The 19,275-nt window shown below is 44.7% G+C and overlaps 1 non-coding gene across 1 annotated transcript; it reads left to right on the top strand.

Annotated features, from left to right (window-relative positions):
• Positions 1–6,559: 6,559 nt before the first annotated feature.
• On the top strand, positions 6,560–6,748 carry LOC145417248 (U2 spliceosomal RNA). Its single transcript, XR_013900463.1, has one exon. It is a non-coding gene; the product is annotated as a U2 spliceosomal RNA (small nuclear RNA).
• Positions 6,749–19,275: the final 12,527 nt, after the last annotated feature.

Here is a 19,275-nt window from a genome sequence, read left to right as displayed (position 1 = left end):
TACCAACAAGGAATAAGTAAAACCTGTAATTGTGCGATCTATCACATCCACGAATGCCACTCTCTTATACCACACTCCCATACACCCCATCCACATCCCCCACACCCCAGCTACCACAACTGCCTCACAACCAGATCTGCAAGAATTGACCAACAGTGTAGTGAAAAACTGTGACCCATTTTAGCACACACCATGCAAGATTGTCAGTAATGAGAACAATTAACAAGTGAAGCTTATAACAGTGCCACCTACCACACCCACAAGTGCCATTCATCCCCACAATACTCACCACATACCTCATACCCGAGAAGCCTCACAGTGCCTTCTCACTCAACACCAGCGTCATGCAACCCTGACCACACTAAGCACCAACCCAGGTAATAAATCCCTCACGTACAAACTCGCTTTCCCTCAAATACCATTCCCCAACCCTCACTCCCCCACCATTACCCTTCTTCCCCACCCATAACTTACCCACCGAACACTCTCCTTTACCCTCCTTTCTTCACTTTCCGTCTACCAACACCGATCCCAAAACTCCCTATCCCAACAGCACCCTAATCCCCTCCTTCACCTCCCCACCACCACCCCTCTTCTCACACCACATTTCCCCTCACCACCCACCCTCCCACAACTCACTCCCCCAACAGGACCCTTCTTCCCACTTTTCCTCACTTCCCCATCACCACACTCCTTCTCAACCCCTTATTCCTCATCCCACTTTCCAATCTTCGCTTCCCGATCATCATCATCCCCTATACCTCCTCCTTTCCCTAAGCCGTATCAGCTCCCCATTTCCCCTACATTCACTACCTCCCCATCCTACCCCCCACCCCCTCAGGATCTATCCCCGAGCCCTTTTCCCCCTTACCGTTACTACCTCACCACCCCCCTTCAGCCACCCTCGCTACCCCCATTTCTTCCCCACCCTCACTGCCCCTACTCATGTCCCCAACCCTCACTGACTCTCTTCCCCTCACCCGAATTACGTCCCCACCCTCCTCCAACCGTGATCATCCTTCCACCTACCCAAACCATCGCATCCCTCCCCACTCACCCACTACCTTCCCACTCTTCCCCCCCCACCACCAAGCTCTCTACCTCCCCACCTTTCCCTTGTCACTACTTAAACACCCCTACCCGTTCCCTCACTAGTTCCACACCCTTCTTCCACCTACCCCCCTTCCCTCAACCTTCTCTCACCAGCCCTCATACCTCTCCACCTTTTCCCCTCTCACCTTTACTAGATCCCCTAACTCGCTCTCTCCTTCCCCTAAATACTCCGACCATCTACTATCCTCTCCCCTTCACCTTTCCTTCTTCTTCCCCACCTTGCCCTCGCCACTACTCCTTTCCAGTTTTACTCCCCTACATCCGTCACCCGCCACTCCCTCCTCCCAACACCTCGCCCTCCCTTCCCGCATGTCCCCCGACCAACCCCTACGTCCTATCCACTGCTTGCCTCCCCCACTACCTCCCAGCTACATTCTTCTGCAACTCTTCCCCATACTTACAACCTCAGTCTCCCTCCTCTCCAATCTTGCCTCACTCTATCCATCATAAAACAATGGATCTCCCACATACTGCAGTACAACACACCCACAAAGGCACATCACCCACACCAAACACCCAAAAGAGGTCATATACATTCACTTCCCACCCCTACGGAACACAAAGGCCCTGTCCTAAGAGGAAAGCCAGCAAGGCCCCCCCCCAAAACCGCACATCTGGGGTGATAACCAGAGAACTGACGGGCCACCCCTGCTTGCAACCTGATGAGGCCCCACCCCCACAACGGAACCCTGGATTGTCTGACAGTGCACAACGAGACAGCTCCGGTTGGCAAACTGGCGAGGCCTCCCCCTCACTTTGGGACACTGAGCTGTCTGCTGGAGTTAGAATTGACAGCTCCGGCTGGGCCTTTCCCCCACAAGGAAACTCTGGGGCATCTGCTGGTGGACAACAGGACACCACCCACCTGCAGGCTGGTGAGGCCTCCCCCCCGCAAGGAAATCCTGGGGCATCTGCTGGTGAACGACTGGACAGCACCCATCTGCAGGCTGGTGAGGCCTCCCCACCACAAGGAAACCCCGGGGTATCTGCTGGTGGACGACAGGACAGCACCCACCGGCAGGCTGGTGAGGCCTCCCCCCCACAAGGGAACCCTGGAGCTTCTGCTGGTGGACGATGGGACAGCACCCACCTGCAGGCTGGTGAGGCCTCCCCCCCATTGTGGGACCCTGGGGCATCTGCCAGCAGTCGACAGGACAGCTCCCACTGGCAAACTGGTGAGGCCTCCACCCAACAACTAGACCCTGGGGCATCTGCTGATGGAAGCCACAGCCAATCCCGCTGGCAGGCTGATAGGACCTCCCCTCCACAACAGAAGAACAGAACATCTGCCATCAAGCACCTGGGTAATTCTCCTCATCTGACTAGTGACAGCAACTCCTCCCTCCCACAATTGGTGATCGATACATCAACCAGTGAGCGCTCAGACATTACCCATCAACTGCCTGGTGAGAGTTCTCCCCTCCAAGGAAGCCCTGTGGCATCGGCCAGGGGAAACCAGGACTATACAGGGAGGCAACATGGAGAGGTCTCCCCTCCCCAAGGGACTCCTGAACACCAGAACCATCCCCACCGGCAGAATGGCGAGGTCACTCCACCGATCACACCCCAAGGAGAATCAAACAGTTTCCTGGAAACCCCAATTGTCAGGCAGGAAGCCAACGACCTTGCCCAAACAGTTCACCAAAACACTGAACAGACCCGCCAGCCAGAGAGGGTGTACAATGTCCTAAAAATTTGGTTCCCTGCTCCAACAACATTCATATGCACTGAGCATGACAATCAAGGGTGCAGGTGGTCAACAACAAGTCAAAAGTGGTCAAATGCCAGACAGTCCCTGATAAGGCATCTAAAAGAGCACCATGACATTCATACTCACAGTTACACGAATTGCTGTGCTGGATGTGGGGAAACTCTGGGACAGAGGCCAACAACCCACAACTCTAACTGCGAAGCCAGCCGGCGCATCATTGTGCAACAAGTGAGACACAGACACCAATGCCCCACTTGCCCAGAGTCTTTTCCATCTAAGAAAGGACTACACAACCACCAGGAGAAACACAAGCGCCAAGAATGGCAGGGCAACAGAGACAGGCCACCCCCACTACCACCTGAAAGAGTATGTCGTCAAAGGAATGGCCAAAGTTCTCCCGCTCCTCCAGCCTCGCCTCCAGAAAATGAACAAGCATGCCAAGAACCACAAGAACACACCCACCCAGAGAATGAAAGCAGTCCAGAGCAAGATGGCTACCTCCACCCAGCCCCCACGAATCTAGCAAACTCAGACAGATCTGACCAAGTCCTTGTTAGGAGTGAAACTCCTGAGTTCCTGAGACACCTTGCCAGGGACTGGGAGAATTTTGATGAAACCAGAAACTTACAACAAGACATATACCAAGGTGATCAACGACATTCAAGAGAAAACACCCCTCAAGTAGGGGAGGCCTTAATTCTGCAATCACAGTCAGCAACACCAGACACACAGTTGCAGGCCAGTGACACACCACCTTCACTGCCTATAACCATCTCTCAAGTTTCAGCCCACACAGCAGCAGGAGTAGTGGAAGAGGACAACAATGGAGCAGAAGAGAACCAGGACGAGGAGAATGATCCGGCAGAGGCGGAATGGTTACTGAGAAATTTTTATCCAATGGTAAAAGAACTCATCCGCACCCCTGACTGGGAAGCATTTGAGGGTCTCTTGGACACTATAACCCAGCAGGTTCAATCAGCATTTAACATCGACACCAACCACCAGCAACGAAAGAAAAAGCCCACAGACGTCAGTGACTGCAAGACCATTCAACGAATATACAGAAACAACAGACGGAGGGCAGTCCGTCTGATAACGTCGGGCTCAGGGGAACAGTGTCAGATTCCAAAGGATGACATCAAACAACACTTCACTGAAAGAATGAAGGTTGCAGTCCAGCAGGTAGAAGCGGTCAATAACCTTCCTCCTCCGCCAGATAACCGACCCCAGGTTGATGTCAATTCATTTTCTGAAGCAGAGGTCGACCGTAGATTAGCAGCAGCCGAAAACACATCACCTGGAAAAGATGGCATTTCCTACCGCCAGTGGAAAAAGGCTGACCCAGGATGCAGAGTTCTCACAGGTATCTTTAACATTTGCCTGGCAGCCAAAAAGATACCACAGGCTTGGAAGACATCATACTCCATCTTGATCCCCAAGTCTGGTGACAAAAACAACATAGCAAACTGGAGAAACATCACACTGTGTAACACCCTGTACAAGTTATATACTGGATGCCTTGCAGCCCGTCTCAGAAACTGGTGCACTGACAATGACATTCTCAATCCAGGCCAGAAGTGTTCTCTCCCAGCCGATGGAGTGCTGGAGCACAACTACCTGCTCCAGTATTACCTTGACAGGGCCAGACGTGAACAGGAAGATCTGTGCATTGCCTTCCTTGATATCTCAGATGCCTTTGGATCAGTTTCCCACTCCTTAATAAAGGCATCTCTCAGCCGACTAGGAGCCGGACCACATCTCGTTGCAATCGTCGAGGACCTGTTGACAGATTGCACCACACAATTTCGAACCGCTGAAGGGGACATTGAAGATATCTCAGTGCAACGAGGGGTAAGACAAGGGTGTCCAATCAGTGCTCTTCTCTTCAACATTGCCATTGAACCCATCCTACACACTATCACACAAGCAGGCCTACGTATGGATGCCGCACATCCCCACCCATGCCTGGCCTACGTTGATGACATCACCATCATTGCACGGAAAAAGGACACCCTCCAACACCTGCTTTCAGCAACCTGCAACATCTGTGCCTCCTTAGGTCTGTCCCTGAACCCAACCAAGTGCTCCACCCTGCACATAACAGGACACGCACCAAGGGGAACAAGGGACACCACCTTCTTGATAAATGGTCAGCAAATTACTGCAAAAAGAGATGGTGAACCCACAACTTTCTTGGGAAGACCTGTTGGATTCCATCTACTCCCTGACCTGTCATCAGTGGACCAACTAGTCGACCTCGGAACCACTATCCTGACCAGCAAACTGGCCCCATGGCAACGCATAGACGCCCTAAAATCCTTTGTTCTACCCTCTGCCGTCTTTGCCATGCGGACATGGCAGCTCAGGAAAGCTGACTGGAAGCACCTTGATGATACACTGAGACCACTCATAAAGAAAACTTTGTACCTACAATCCCGGGCATCAAACGAGTATCTGTATGGTAGCAGCCGGGCAGGGTCCTGTGCAATCCCACTCGCAGCAGAAGACTCAGACATATTTCTGATTGACACGGCCTTCAAGCTGCTCACCTCTAAGGACCAAGCACTGGAACAAATCGCCTGGAAAGATGTGCAAAATATCGCAGCCCAAAGAACACGAGGGGAACCATCCGTACAAGATGCCTGTCTGTTCCTCTCCAAAGAAGAAATGGGCAACAGGGCATCTGACCATCAAACCCTGTGGTCACGTGCCCGTGACGCATCTGGTCGCCTCAACGTACAATGGTCAGTCGACGACGACAATGATCTCCGCATCCAAACTGAAGACCAGGCCCTCTGCAAACGTCACAGAAGGAAGATTGCCTCCACAATCCGCACCCAAAGGCGTCTCCATCGTGACGAAATGCTACATAGGAAACCTGACCAAGGGAAAGTGATGAAGGTCATTGCACAAGAAAAGGCCTCATCTGCCTTCCTTCGGGATGGCAGCTTCACCACCTTTGCTGACTGGAGATTCATCCACCGCGCCCGTCTGAACCTCTTACCACTGAATGGAGCCCGCCGCCAGAGAGGAACCAACCCACAGTGCAGAAGATGCCATCATCAGCAAGAGACCCTCCTCACGTGGTCAACCACTGCATGAGACACGCAGCAGCCATGCAGCACCGCCACAATGCCCTTGTTACACGGGTAAAGAGGGCTGCAGAGGGCAGGAACTGGGAAGTGTTAAGGGAAAATCAACGTGTGCCTGGCACCAATGACATGGGCCGCCCTGACTTAGTGCTGAGAAAAGGCGGGGAAGTGATAATAGTGGACATCACCTGCCCCTTTGAAAATGGGGAGGAAGCCTTCCAGGAGGCCAGAAGAAGAAAAGAGAATAAATATGCAGATCTAGCAAGAGATCTGCGAATGAGTCATGAGAGAGTAAGTGTGGAAGCATTTGTTGTAGGACCCCTAGGGGTTATGATCCCAGCAATGAACGCTTAATGCGAAGACTGGCTTCCAAGTCTTACCTGAAACTGTTTAGGAAACTCTGTGTTAGTGACGTCATAAGCTGGAGCAGGAAAATATATATTGAGCACCTTACTGGCGCTCAACAAGTTTAAACCTTTTTCAAAACATGCTGTCCCCACCAAGGGTCCTATGCATTTCTTAATTCATAAAGACAAGGCTGTAAATAAATATTCCCACAACATGGACATGTCAAAACATTTTCATATAAGTTCACCATAATATCATATCTCTGTAATGTTAAATGTTAATGCCATTTTCCTGTAAAGTGTTGTAAGATTTTCTTCAATAAAAAATAAATCTGTTCTTATCAGCTTAGTATCTGATACGATCCCCATGTGGGATCAACGATATTAATCTGATTTTTTGACCATGGCGAAGTGCTAGGGGCTTGCTCCACCTTAGCCACGGATCGGCCCGGTATTGCAGTATTTCCGGGATCGGTCCACTCCCCCAGGGGAGAATAATTTATCATATAAACGTGTGAGGAAGAGGTGCCTTTCCCCACCTTCAGCACTTACAGACTACACAGATCTCCCCCCTCCCCCACAAATCAGGAACTTTACATTTTCTAAGTCTTGGGGCATTAGCCCTAAACAAACAGTGAGAGCAATTCCCGTCCCCGAGCCCCTCTGGGACGGGGACAGTAAAACGGTGAAGGAATAGCTCACGATGTAGTACAGCCTACTGTACTTATTCTTTCACCTTCATCATTCATTAATAAAAACTTGCTTAAGCTGAAACGGTTTTTCCAGTGTTAGACATGTCTAGATGCATTAGTGAGCACTAACATCACTACTATTAATATCCTAGTCTTGCCGAAGAGGAAAGGTGCACTGATTTCTCCCTTGGATGATGACATTGATGTATGAATGACATGTGAGCCGCCTTTCAAAGTACTGTACATGCTTCTCATTTTGTGAAATCAGGGGAAAATCTTTCCAAACTAACTTATATCGGTCCTAAGGAGTCATTGTTGCACATTTACTTGCAGAAGCCTATAATAGCAGACCTTGACAATCACATGAAAGAATAAGGACCATTAGACAATCACATGGTTTTTCTGATTACAGCTATTACTGAAAAATACATCCAAATCAGATACTATACCGCTTGGAAACGATATACAGATAATTATAAGGGTAACTAGAAATCACTAGGATTATTTTAAGCATGTAGTATTCTATCTATCTATGTATTACCAGACGCCTTAATCCCGTAAGGGGTGACCACAAACAAATCTCCTCCATGTCGCCCAGTCCTTCAACATTTCACTGACCTGATCCCAGCTGACAACACCTCTCCCTCTCATATACATCTCCACTCCATCCCTCCATCCCATCCTTTGCCTCCCCTTCCCTCTTCCCCTATCCATCTCACTCGCATACGCTCTCCTCGTTCGTGTGTCGCACTCTGTCCTTTCCACATGGCCAAACCACCTCCGTGTATTTCTTCTAACATTTTCTGTCACATCCACATCCACACAATAGTGCTTCTTCACTTCCATATGTGTTACTCTGTGTCTCCACGTAACTCACATGCTTCTTTCAAATAACTCATTCCCACTCCTCACACTCTTGTGACCTTCGAACAAGGTCCAAAACTTCACTTCCATACGATAGACGTGGTATCACAATACTGTCATGCAGTGAGTTTTTTTTTTTTTTTTTTTACTTCCATCCTCACTTGCCTGTTCCTTATCACTGCTCTCAAAGACCCAGCAACCTTTCTTTCCTGTTGTACCCTTTCAAGCACTTCAACCTCTAAACTTCCATCCTTATCACGCTGCTCAAGTAGCCTACTTAAACGCACTCACATTTTTCATTTCTTCCTCATCAAGCCTCACTACACATTTAGAGATTTCACTTCTCTCAAAGACCATAACTTTACTCTTCCCTACAATCACACCTTATGATTCCGTTCCTTACACACACTACCAAACACAGTCTCCAAGCCTTGCATACAGTTCTCCATCTTCTCTTAACAATACAGCATCATCTGCAAACAACAGTACAGGGAGTTTCCAAACACTGGCCTCTCTTATTAGGGTCGCTTCAACATCCATTGCCATTCGTCATATCTCATTTATAAGCCCATTCACATACAGACTGAAGAACCATGGGGACATAACACATCCCTGTTTTAATCTAACATTCAGATAGAAACATTCACTCAGAGCATTATACACACGCACTGCACACATCGAATCCTCAAAAATAATCTTCACGGAATTGAACAACTTCCCATTTACTCCATATATCCTTAATACTTTTCACATTCCTTGTCTATCCACCCTGTCATACTTTCTCCAAATCCATGAAGATCGTTGACAACTTCTTTCCATTTTGTTGAAACATTTCCACTACAGACTTAAGAATGATTATCTGATCTACACAGCCTATCCCATTCCTACAACCTCTATATTCTTCTCCAAGTAATTGCTCTGTTATTTGCCTAACTCGATGAATGGCTATCGTACCATATACAGTACTTTTCCTATTCCACGACGAAGACAAATGCTGCTATGATTGCCACACACTTCTTTTTCACCTATTCTTTTGTATAGGGGAATAATTATACATGACTTCCAATCCTCCAGGGACTCTACCTTCCTCCCAGACCAATCTGCACATCTTCCATATCCATTCAACTACTATCTCTTCCTCATGCTTCAGCATTCCACCACATACTTCATCAGTTCCTGGGTCATTCCCTATCTTGACTTTCATCATTGCTTTCACACACACACATAAACACACACACAAGTGTGTGTATATATATATATATATATATATATATATATATATATATATATATATATATATATATATATTGTTACGGAACAGAGGAAGATAATGTACACTTTAAGTGAGAATACTAAAAATCACTACTGTCCCGTAAAGTTCCAGGTTCAAAAGAAAAGAGTTAGGTAAAATTACCAGTTAAAGTTTAATGCTCAAACTAACAACAAAACATTCAGGACTCATAAGGATAATGTAATGGCAAAAAACAGGTTAAATATATGGTTAACTACAATAGCCTCTATTAACATGAAATTAGCAAGAGTAAATTTACCTAAGTCAGCCCTGGTAAAATGAAAATACACTGGGTAATGCTCAGTTAAAGCAAGATAAATTATTACAGATACAAAATAATATTAAAACTGGCTGACAAAATGAATCCTACATAAATTACAGAAAACCTCACTAGGCGTACAAATCAACACCTTATGCTATACAGTACGAGGAAAAAATGCAATAACAGTTATAGTCAAATTACACAGCTGCTAGATGGTTGGTGACTTCCGGAGCACTCACAATAATAATAACGGTACAGGGGAGGACAGAGATGTGAACAAAATGAGTAGATCTAAGTGGCAGTGATGCAGAGACTGAGCTCATTATAAAGGGGCCGGCAGAGCTTGATACAACTTGTAAGAAGGACGCGCAAATGAAGCCATGGGGACAAAGAGTTGACAATCCCGCTCTGAACAACAGAAAGAACGACTTACTCTAATATAACGGTAGAAGGGGGGGACTGAGGCAGAACACGTTCGTGATCAAACATGCAGCATACTGTGCGTTAAAATTACACAAAGGATGATGAAATCATAGGCCATGTAACAATATATATATATATATATATATATATATATATATATATATATATATATATATATATATATATATATATATATATATATATATATATATATATATATATATATATATATATATATATATATATATATATATATATATTGTTACGGAACAGAGGAAGATAATGTACACTTTAAGTGAGAATACTAAAAATCACTACTGTCCCGTAAAGTTCCAGGTTCAAAACAAAAGAGTTAGGTAAAATTACAAGTTAAAGTTTAATGCTCAAACTAACAACAAAACATTCAGGACTCATAAGGATAATGTAATGGCAAAAAACAGGTTAAATATATGGTTAACTGCAATAGCCTTTATTAACATGAAATTAGCAAGAGTAAATTTACCTAAGTCAGCCCTGGTAAAATGAAAATACACTGGGTAATGCTCAGTTAAAGCAAGATAAAATATTACAGATACAAAATAATATTAAAACTGGCTGACAAAATGAATCCTACATAAATTACAAAAAAGCCTCACTAGGCCCACAAATCAACACCCCATGCTATACAGTACAAGGAAAAAATGCAATAACAGTTATACTCAAATCACACAGCTGCTATAGTCTCACCAATCTAAAACCAAGGTTTGGGTGGGGTCTGGCGCTGGGTGCAGCCATGCCATACTTCCTAAACGAGCGATGAGTAGATTCTGTTATATATGTAATAGGCATCACAGATAGGTACACACATACTAATACAATATAAACGTAAGCATTCTAGCATATCAAAGGAAGGTAAACTTGTAATGCATATGGCTCTTGTACATCAGTAAAGAAACGTGGCATACATATTTTACAGTGGTGCTGAAAAAAATGTGGTTACTTTAACCGACTTTCACGGTAGTTCTAAGTTGGGTAAGTAATGTAACAATTACGTTTATAATATAATTTGAAGGAATCAGTAGAACATACGCTATTTTCTTAATAGAAATAAATAAGTTAAAACACTCACGAGCGGCAACATCCAGGCCCATACTGGGAGTTAATCCATTGGAGGGAGATTAAGTTTCTGTCACGTGCTTCCACTGTTCACTTTGTTATATATATACCGGTAACTTAAATTATATTTATAACTTAAATTAGTTTGTCTTTACACACACACAAAAACACACACACACACACACACACACACACACACACACACAGAAGTGGGTGAAGTCATGTCAGGCCAGGTGGCGAGGTGTGAGCGGACGAACTCTAACGGTGTCAGGTCAGCCACTACCCAATCAGAGTATAGGAAACAAGGCAACGATGTACGCCGGGAAATCCCCGGCTGGACTCCACCCAAACCTTGGTTTTAGATTGGTGAGACTATAGATGGTTGGAGACTTCCTGAGCACTCAATGATAACTGTACAGGGGAGGACAGAGATGTGAACAAAATGAGGAGTAGATCTAAGTGGCAATTATGCAGAGACTGAGCTCATTATATAGGGGCCGGCAGAGCTTGATACAACTTGTAAGAAGGACGCGCAAATTAAGCCATGGGGACAAAGAGTTGACAATCCCGCTCTGAACAACAGAAAGAACGACTTACTCTACTATAACGGTAGAAGGGGGGGACTGAGGCAGAACACGTTCGTGATCAAACATGCAGCATACTGTGCGTTAAAATTACACAAAGGATGATGAAATCATAGGCTATGTAACACCTCCCCACAAAGAAAAAGAAATTTACAAAGGAAATTTCTTGTTACTCTAAAACAATCTGTCTAAAGTCTAGATAAGCAATCTGCAATAACATTTTCTTTCCCCTTGACATGTTGTATGTCTAATGAATACTCCTGAAGAAGTAGATTCCATCTTGTCAATCTCTGATTTTTATCTTTAAACTTACTAAGGAATTTCAGTGGGTTATGATCGGTATAAATGACTATGGGGTCAAAACCAGAACACAAATAAAATGAAAAATGCTGTAAACCCAAAAGCAAGGCCAAAAGCTCTTTCTCAATAGTGGAGTAGTTCTTTTGAGGTGGAGTGAACTTCTTACTGTAATAAGATACAGGATGTTCAATACCCTAATCATCCTCTTGCAGCAAAACAGCCCCAGCTCCTGTATCACTTGCATCAACAGCCATCTTAAAAGGCTTAGCAAAATTTGGAGTAGCGAGCACTGGCTGACTTAATAGAATAGCTTTAAGTTTGTTGAAACAGGATTCACAGTTATCGGTCCAGACAAATTTAACTCCCTTTTTCAGTAGGTCTGTAAGTGGTGATACAAGAACTGAAAAGTTAAGAACAAATCTCCTGTAATAACCTACCATTCCCAAAAATCTTTGTAGCTCCTTCCTGCTTTTAGGTCTGGGAAGATCACTTATAACCTGAACCTTAGCTGCTGGTGGTGCAACATGTCCATCACCAATTACGTACCCAAGGTACTGAACTTTAGCTTGACCAAACTCACACTTTGATAAATTAGCTACAAGATTAGCATGAACCAAATGTTCAAGAAATTTACTGACATGGCATAGGTGATCTTTCCAGTTGTCACTGAAGATTAATACATCATCAATATAAACAACACACCCTGCCTGGGCCTGCCAAACCCTCTGTTACAACATTCATGAGCTTCTGAAATGTGGCTGGTGCATTCTTCATACCATACGGCATTACGGAACATGCAAAAGTCTTTCCTAGTGTTACAAAACATGAGATCTCCCTAGCACGTTCAGTCATAGGTACTTGCCAGTATCCCTTTAACAAATCAAACTTACTTATGTACCTAGCCTTTCCGATCTTGTCTCTGCAATCTTCCACACGAGGGAGAGGGTAACTGTCTGTTTTAGTTATCTGATTAACACGTCTGTAGTCAATGCAAGGCCGCTGTGACCCACCTGGCTTAGGGACTAGAGTGACAGGAGAACTCCACTCGCTCTGACATGGCTCAATCATCTTGTGGTCCAACAGGTAGCCAAGCTCCTTCTGGATGAGAGGAACTTTCACTGGGTTCACATGGTAAGGAGGCAATTTAATTGGCTTTGTGTCTCCAACATCGACATCATGCATCAACACAGTGGTTCTTCCTGGAGTGGCACGGAACACTTGCGGGTACTCCTGCAGTAATGCCGAAAACTCCTGCCTTTCCTCAGGAGGTAGATGAGAAAGCTTAGTCTGGAGATCATTCATGATATCAGGATTCTTCCCCAAACTATCACTCAGGCTCATACTGCATGGGAGAGCTTCACTTGCAGACTCGGGTGGAACAGCTACAGTGCAGACTGGATAATTTTCGTCCCGCCTGTGATATAATTTTAGCATGTTGATGTGACATAGTTGCTTGTTCTTTCTACGATCTGGTGTGGCGATGACATAGTTGACATCACTGAGTTTCTTCTCCATGAAATAAGGACCACTAAACTTGGCTTGAAGAGGTTGCCCATGAACTGGTAGCAGAATCAAAACCTGAACTCCTGGCTGAAAGTGGCGTAACCTGGACTTCTTATCATACCAAGTCTTCATCTTCTCCTAAGCAGCTCCTAAATTCTCTCTCGCCAGCTGTAAAGCAGTGGACAGCCGTTCTTTGAACTTCATCATACTCCAGCAGGTTGACGTCATCTTCCTCCAACAGCCAGCATTCCTTGAGTAACTTAAGGGGTCCTCTTACTTCATGGCCAAACAGTAGTTCAAAAGGTGAGAAGCCCAGTGATTCATTTGGAGATTCTCTTGCGGCAAACACAACGAATGGAAGACCTTTATCCCAGTCTTTCTGATGGTCCAAACAGTATTTCTTGAGCATCGATTTGAGTGTTTGATGATATCTCTCCAACGCTCCTTGGGTCTGGGGATGGTAAGCTGAAGACGTGATCTGGGTGATGCCCAACTCTTTCAGAGACTGCTTGAAAACATTTGACATGAAATTACTTCCCCGGTCTGACTGTACCTCCTTGGGCAGACCAAACTTTGTGAAGAACCCTAGCATTTCCTTAACCACGTTCTTTGCTGAGATATTTCTAAGTGGAATGGCTTCAGGATAACGAGTAGCCATATCAATCAGGGTCAACACATAAGAAAATCCTGAAGAATTCTTAGGAAGAGGGCCCACAATATCCACCAACACACGGGTGAATGGCGCCTCAAAAGGAGGAATGGGAACTAGAGGTGCAACCTTTTCGGTCTGATTACACTTCCCCACAACTTGACAGGTGTGACAAGACTTACAATACCAGGAAACATCCCTGAAGATACCTGGCCAGTAGAAGTGTTTCAAAATGCGTGCCACAGTCTTCCTCACTCCAAGGTGTCCTGCCAAACTGGAATCATGAGCCACTCTAATGATATCCTGCCTACAAACACGAGGGATGACAACTTGATGTACAACCTCCCATTCACAGTCGGCTGATGCTGTTGGGGGTCTCCACTTCCTCATAAGTACTCCTGACTTTACATAATAACAAGTAGAAGCACCGGCTGACTCTTCTTCACTGTAAGCAGAGTTAGCTAGACCTTTCAACTCAGGGTCAGCAACCTGCAACTCAACCAACTCTTGACGAGACAAATTATCAACACTACGGGGTACTGCCTCATCTGGTGAGTGGTCCAAATTAACAAGAAAAGTGTCAGCTAGGATAACATCATCATCATCATTATTATCCTCTAAATCACCAGTAACTTTAGGCTTAGCCCTAGTGACAGGACATGCAGGGAACACATCAGGGACATCACAATCCTGGGTCGCAGCCACTGGCTCACTAGACAACTGAGAAGCTGGACACACTTGACTTCCACCAATATCATTTCCAAGTAAGAAAGTTACACCTGACATTGGGAGTGTCTCAACCAACCCAACCATAACGGAACAATTAACAAAACCAGACTCTAAATTCACTCTGCACAGAGGGACAGAGAAGTAATTATTCTCTACACCTTGTAAGATTACAGTTTCATCAGAGGAATTAACATTAGAGCCTAGAACACTGGTCAGCATAAGGGATTGGCAAGCACCTGTATCACGATATATTTTAACTGATTTCCTGTCATTACTGTCCAGAGGACTGACAAAACCATCAGACAGGAAATTAGCACATGAACTCTTGAGAGTGTCACCCACGTTACTGCTCAAAAGAGGAGCTCCATCATGAGAATTTAAGTTACCCCTCAAAGCAGGTTCAGTTAACTCAGTTAAAGAATTCTGGGAACTCTCAAGGGTGGACACTAGACCAATTGACTGAATATTTAAAGACTCCTTTTTGTTCACATGACGCTGTCTCCTGAAACATTTCTCCGTAGTATGACCAAGCTTATTACAATAAGTACATTTCTATCTATCTATCTATTGCCAGACGCCTCAATCCCGTTTGGGGTGGCCACAAACAAATCGCCCCCAAGTCGCCCTGTCCCTCGCCATTTCACTGCCCTGCTCCCAACTCACACCCCCCTCTCTCATATATCTCTCCACCCCATCTCTCCATCTCATCCTCGGCCTCCCCCTCCCTCTTCCCCCCTCCACCTCACTCACATACACTCTCTTCGTCAGTCTTTCACCCTCCATCCTCTCCACATGGCCAAACCACCTCAGTGTGTTCCTCATAACGCTTCCTATCACATCCACATCCACACCACAACGCTCCTTTATATCCTCATTCGTCAGCCTGTCTCTCCACGTGACTCCACAGGCTCCTCTTAAATAACTCATTTCCACTGCCCTCACTCTTGACTTGTGTCCTTCCAACAATGTCCAAGCTTCACTTCCGTACGTTAGAGTTGGTATCACAATACTGTCATGTAGTAACTTTTTCACTTCCATGCTCACTTCACCTGTTTCTTATCACTGCTTTCAAGGAACCAGCAACCTTTCTTCCCTGCTGTACCCTTTCAAGCACTTCACCCTCCAAACCTCCATCCTTACTCATCACACTACCCAAATACTTAAACGTACTCACATTTTCCAATTCCTCACCATCCAGCCTCGCTGTACATTCACTAACTTCACCTCTCTCAAAGACCATCACTTTACTCTTCCCTACATTCACCTTTAGGTTCCGTTTCTTACACACTCTCTCAAACTCATCCACCAAGCCTTGCAGCTCCCCTTCGTCTTCACTCAACAACACAGTATCATCTGCAAACAACAGTACAGGGAGTTTCCAAACACTATCCTCTCTCACCAGGGCCACTCCAACATCCACTACCCTACCTTGTACCTCTTTTATTACCCCATCCATGTACAGATTGAACAACCATGGAGACATGACACATCCCTGTTTCAAACCAACTTTCAAAGAGAAAAATTCACTTAGTTCACCATCCACACACGCACTGCAGCCTTCGCACCATCGTACATACTCTTCACAGCATTCAACAACTTCTCATCTACTCCATATATTCTTAACACTTTCCACAATCCTTGTCTATCCACCCTGTCATATGCTTTCTCCAAATCCATGAAAGCCGCATACAACTTCTTTCCCTTCTCTAGAAACTTTTCCACTAAAGATCTAAGAATGAATATCTGATCTACACAACCTCTTCCCTTCCTAAAGCCTCCCTGTTCTTCTCCAACTAATTTCTCTGTTCTTTCTCTAACTCTGTCTATAAGTATCCTACCATACACTTTTCCTATTATACTAAGAAGACAAATGCCCCTATGATTACCACACACTTCTTTTTCTCCTTTTCCTTTGTACAAGGGAATAATTATACCTGACTTCCAATCCTCCGGGACTCTACCTTCCTCCCAGGCCAATCTGCACATCTTCCACATCCATTCTACTACTATCTCTCCCCCATGCTTCAGCATTTCATCACACACTCCATCAATTCCTGGGGCTTTCCCCGATTTAACTTTCTTCATTGCTTCCACAACTTCTATCCTACTGATTTCTTCCTGTCTTCTCACCTCCCTCCATCTCCCAGCCATTCCCCAGCCACTTATACTTGCATTACTTCCATCCTCTACGTTCAACAATTCTTTAAAGTGTTCTCTCCATCTGCTCACTTTTTCTCCCTTCTCCACTAGTAATCTACCATTTTTATCTTTCACTCCCCTGCTAACTTCACTTCCACCCTGTCTTACTCTTTTCACTTCTCTCCAGAACATTTTCTTACGGTCCCTCCATTTTACACTCAAATTCCTTCCAAATTCCTCATCCACTCTCTTCTTACTCTCTCTTACTAATCTTTTCACCTCTCTCTTCCTTTCCACATATAACTCTCTCTTCCGCCTCTCAACTTCTTCCACGCCCCTATTTCTCATCCATTCATTGTATGCTTTCTTCTTTTGTGCCACAGCCTGTTTCACCTCTTCAGTCCACCACGCTGTTCCTTGCACCCCCTCCGTCTTCTCTTCCTTCCACACACCACATCACATGCTGCACATATTTCTTCTGTAAATATCTTACACATACGTTCCACGTCTCCCATCTGCTCCAATTCATATTTGCCCAATCGTTCCTCCACTTCTCTCTTATACTCTGCCTTTTTCTCATCCTCTTGTAACCTTTCCACTCTCCTTGCAACTACTCCTTCCTCTCGTCTTTCCCTTCTTCTATTCCTCCATCTTACTTGCATCCTAATTCTGGCCACCACCAAGTAGTGGTCAGAAAGTCCACTCCCCCAACCTCTATACACTCTTGCATCCTTTACACATCTTCGCATCCTTTCATCCACACACACATAATCAATCATTGCCTTCCTTTCATTCAGTTCACCACCCACCCTTCTCATCACTCGCCATGTATACCTGTGGATCATTTTATGCCTGAAGAGGGTATTAGCTATCACCAACCCCCTCCCAGCACAAATGTCCACTAACGCACTCCCATTCTTATCTGTCTCAGCAGGCACACCCCACTCACCAACTATTCCATCCACCTTCACATTACCAACTTTACCATTCATATCACCAATCAAAAACACTCTCTCATTCCTTCCAAACTTTTCCATGCACACTTCCACATTTGTCCAGAACTCTTCTCTCACTCTTCTAGCACGATCTTGCGTTGGCGCATACACACACACAATCGCCCACATTTGTATTCCAACTTTCAACTTTACCCACACAATCCTTGACCCAACTGATCCATACTGTCTTATGCTCTTCTTCCATCTTTTACTCACAATTATACACACTCCTTCCTTTGCCCTCTCATTCTCATCTACTCCTGCACATATACCCCATCCATACTCCCATTCTCTCACACTTTCTCCTCTCCATTTTGTTTCAGTTATTCCACATACAGTACATCCACTTTCGCATCCTCAAGCACCTGAAATCTAGAGGTGAAGCTGGTATTTACTTCCTGAGAAACATCGTCTTTATTCTCTTTCCTGTTACCTGTACTCTGAGTAGAGGCAACGTACTTACTCTCAGCTTTCCTTCTTTCTCTAGAATATCTCTTGTGAATGAGAGCATATTCATCAGCTAAAACTGCAGCATCAGACAAATTATCTATTCTTTTCTCATCAAGATATAGGCTTACATCTTTATAAATACACCTCTTGAAGTCCTCCAGCAGAATCATCTGCTTAAATTTACCAAAATCAGAATCCACATTCTTAGAATTTAACCACTGCTCTAACAGATCTTCTTTGATTTTTGCATACTCAACATGGGATTGCTTATCTTGCTTGTAAGTTGTCCTAAATTTTACTCCATAAGCTTCAGGAACAAGCTCATAGGCCTTAAGAATCAAGCTCTTAACTACATCATAATTATCAGATTGATCCTGAGGCAAAGATGCATAAGTTACTTGAGCTTTACCGGTAAGAACAGTTTGAAGGAGTACTGGCCAATAATTTTTGGCCAATTAAAACCTGTAGCTACCCTCTCAAACAACTGAAAATACTTTGTTAAATCAGATTCATTAAAAGGAGGGACAAGTTTAACATTTTTAGCCACATCAAAATCATCAGAGCTAGATGATCCAGTTCCACCTTGTTTCATGCGATACTCATGGTCTGCCTGAATCCTAGCAAGTTCAACTTGTGCGTGAAACTCAGCCTCCTTAACACAAGCCTCCTTAGCCTGAGACTCAGCCTCCTTAGCACGTGCTTGAAATTCAGCTTCCTTCACACGAGCCTCCTGCAGGGCTAGCTGTAACTTAGCTAATTCAATCTGCGTTTGCTCATTTGGAGGAGTTACATTAAACAAGCTTTCATTAATCATGTCAACAATTTGATCTTTAGAATGATGAGAGCGAACAGCAATTCCCAATTGTTGAGCAACAAGCTTAAGTTCATTCTTTGTTCTGTTTTTTACATCACACACTGTTTGCACATTTGACAAAAAATCTTTGGCTTCATCAAGTGTAGTAATAGTAGACATCATGAATAAGTAACAGTCACAAAATATCAAGCAATATCCTTATGATAATATCCTGAATATCCT

This window comes from Coenobita brevimanus, chromosome 109 (assembly GCF_032717465.1).
Source record: "Coenobita brevimanus isolate Jiangsu-jjx chromosome 109, ASM3271746v2, whole genome shotgun sequence".
Classification (NCBI taxonomy): Eukaryota; Metazoa; Arthropoda; class Malacostraca; order Decapoda; family Coenobitidae; genus Coenobita; species Coenobita brevimanus.
Note: the sequence above shows the minus strand (reverse complement) of the source record. Positions and strands in the feature narration are given on the sequence as shown.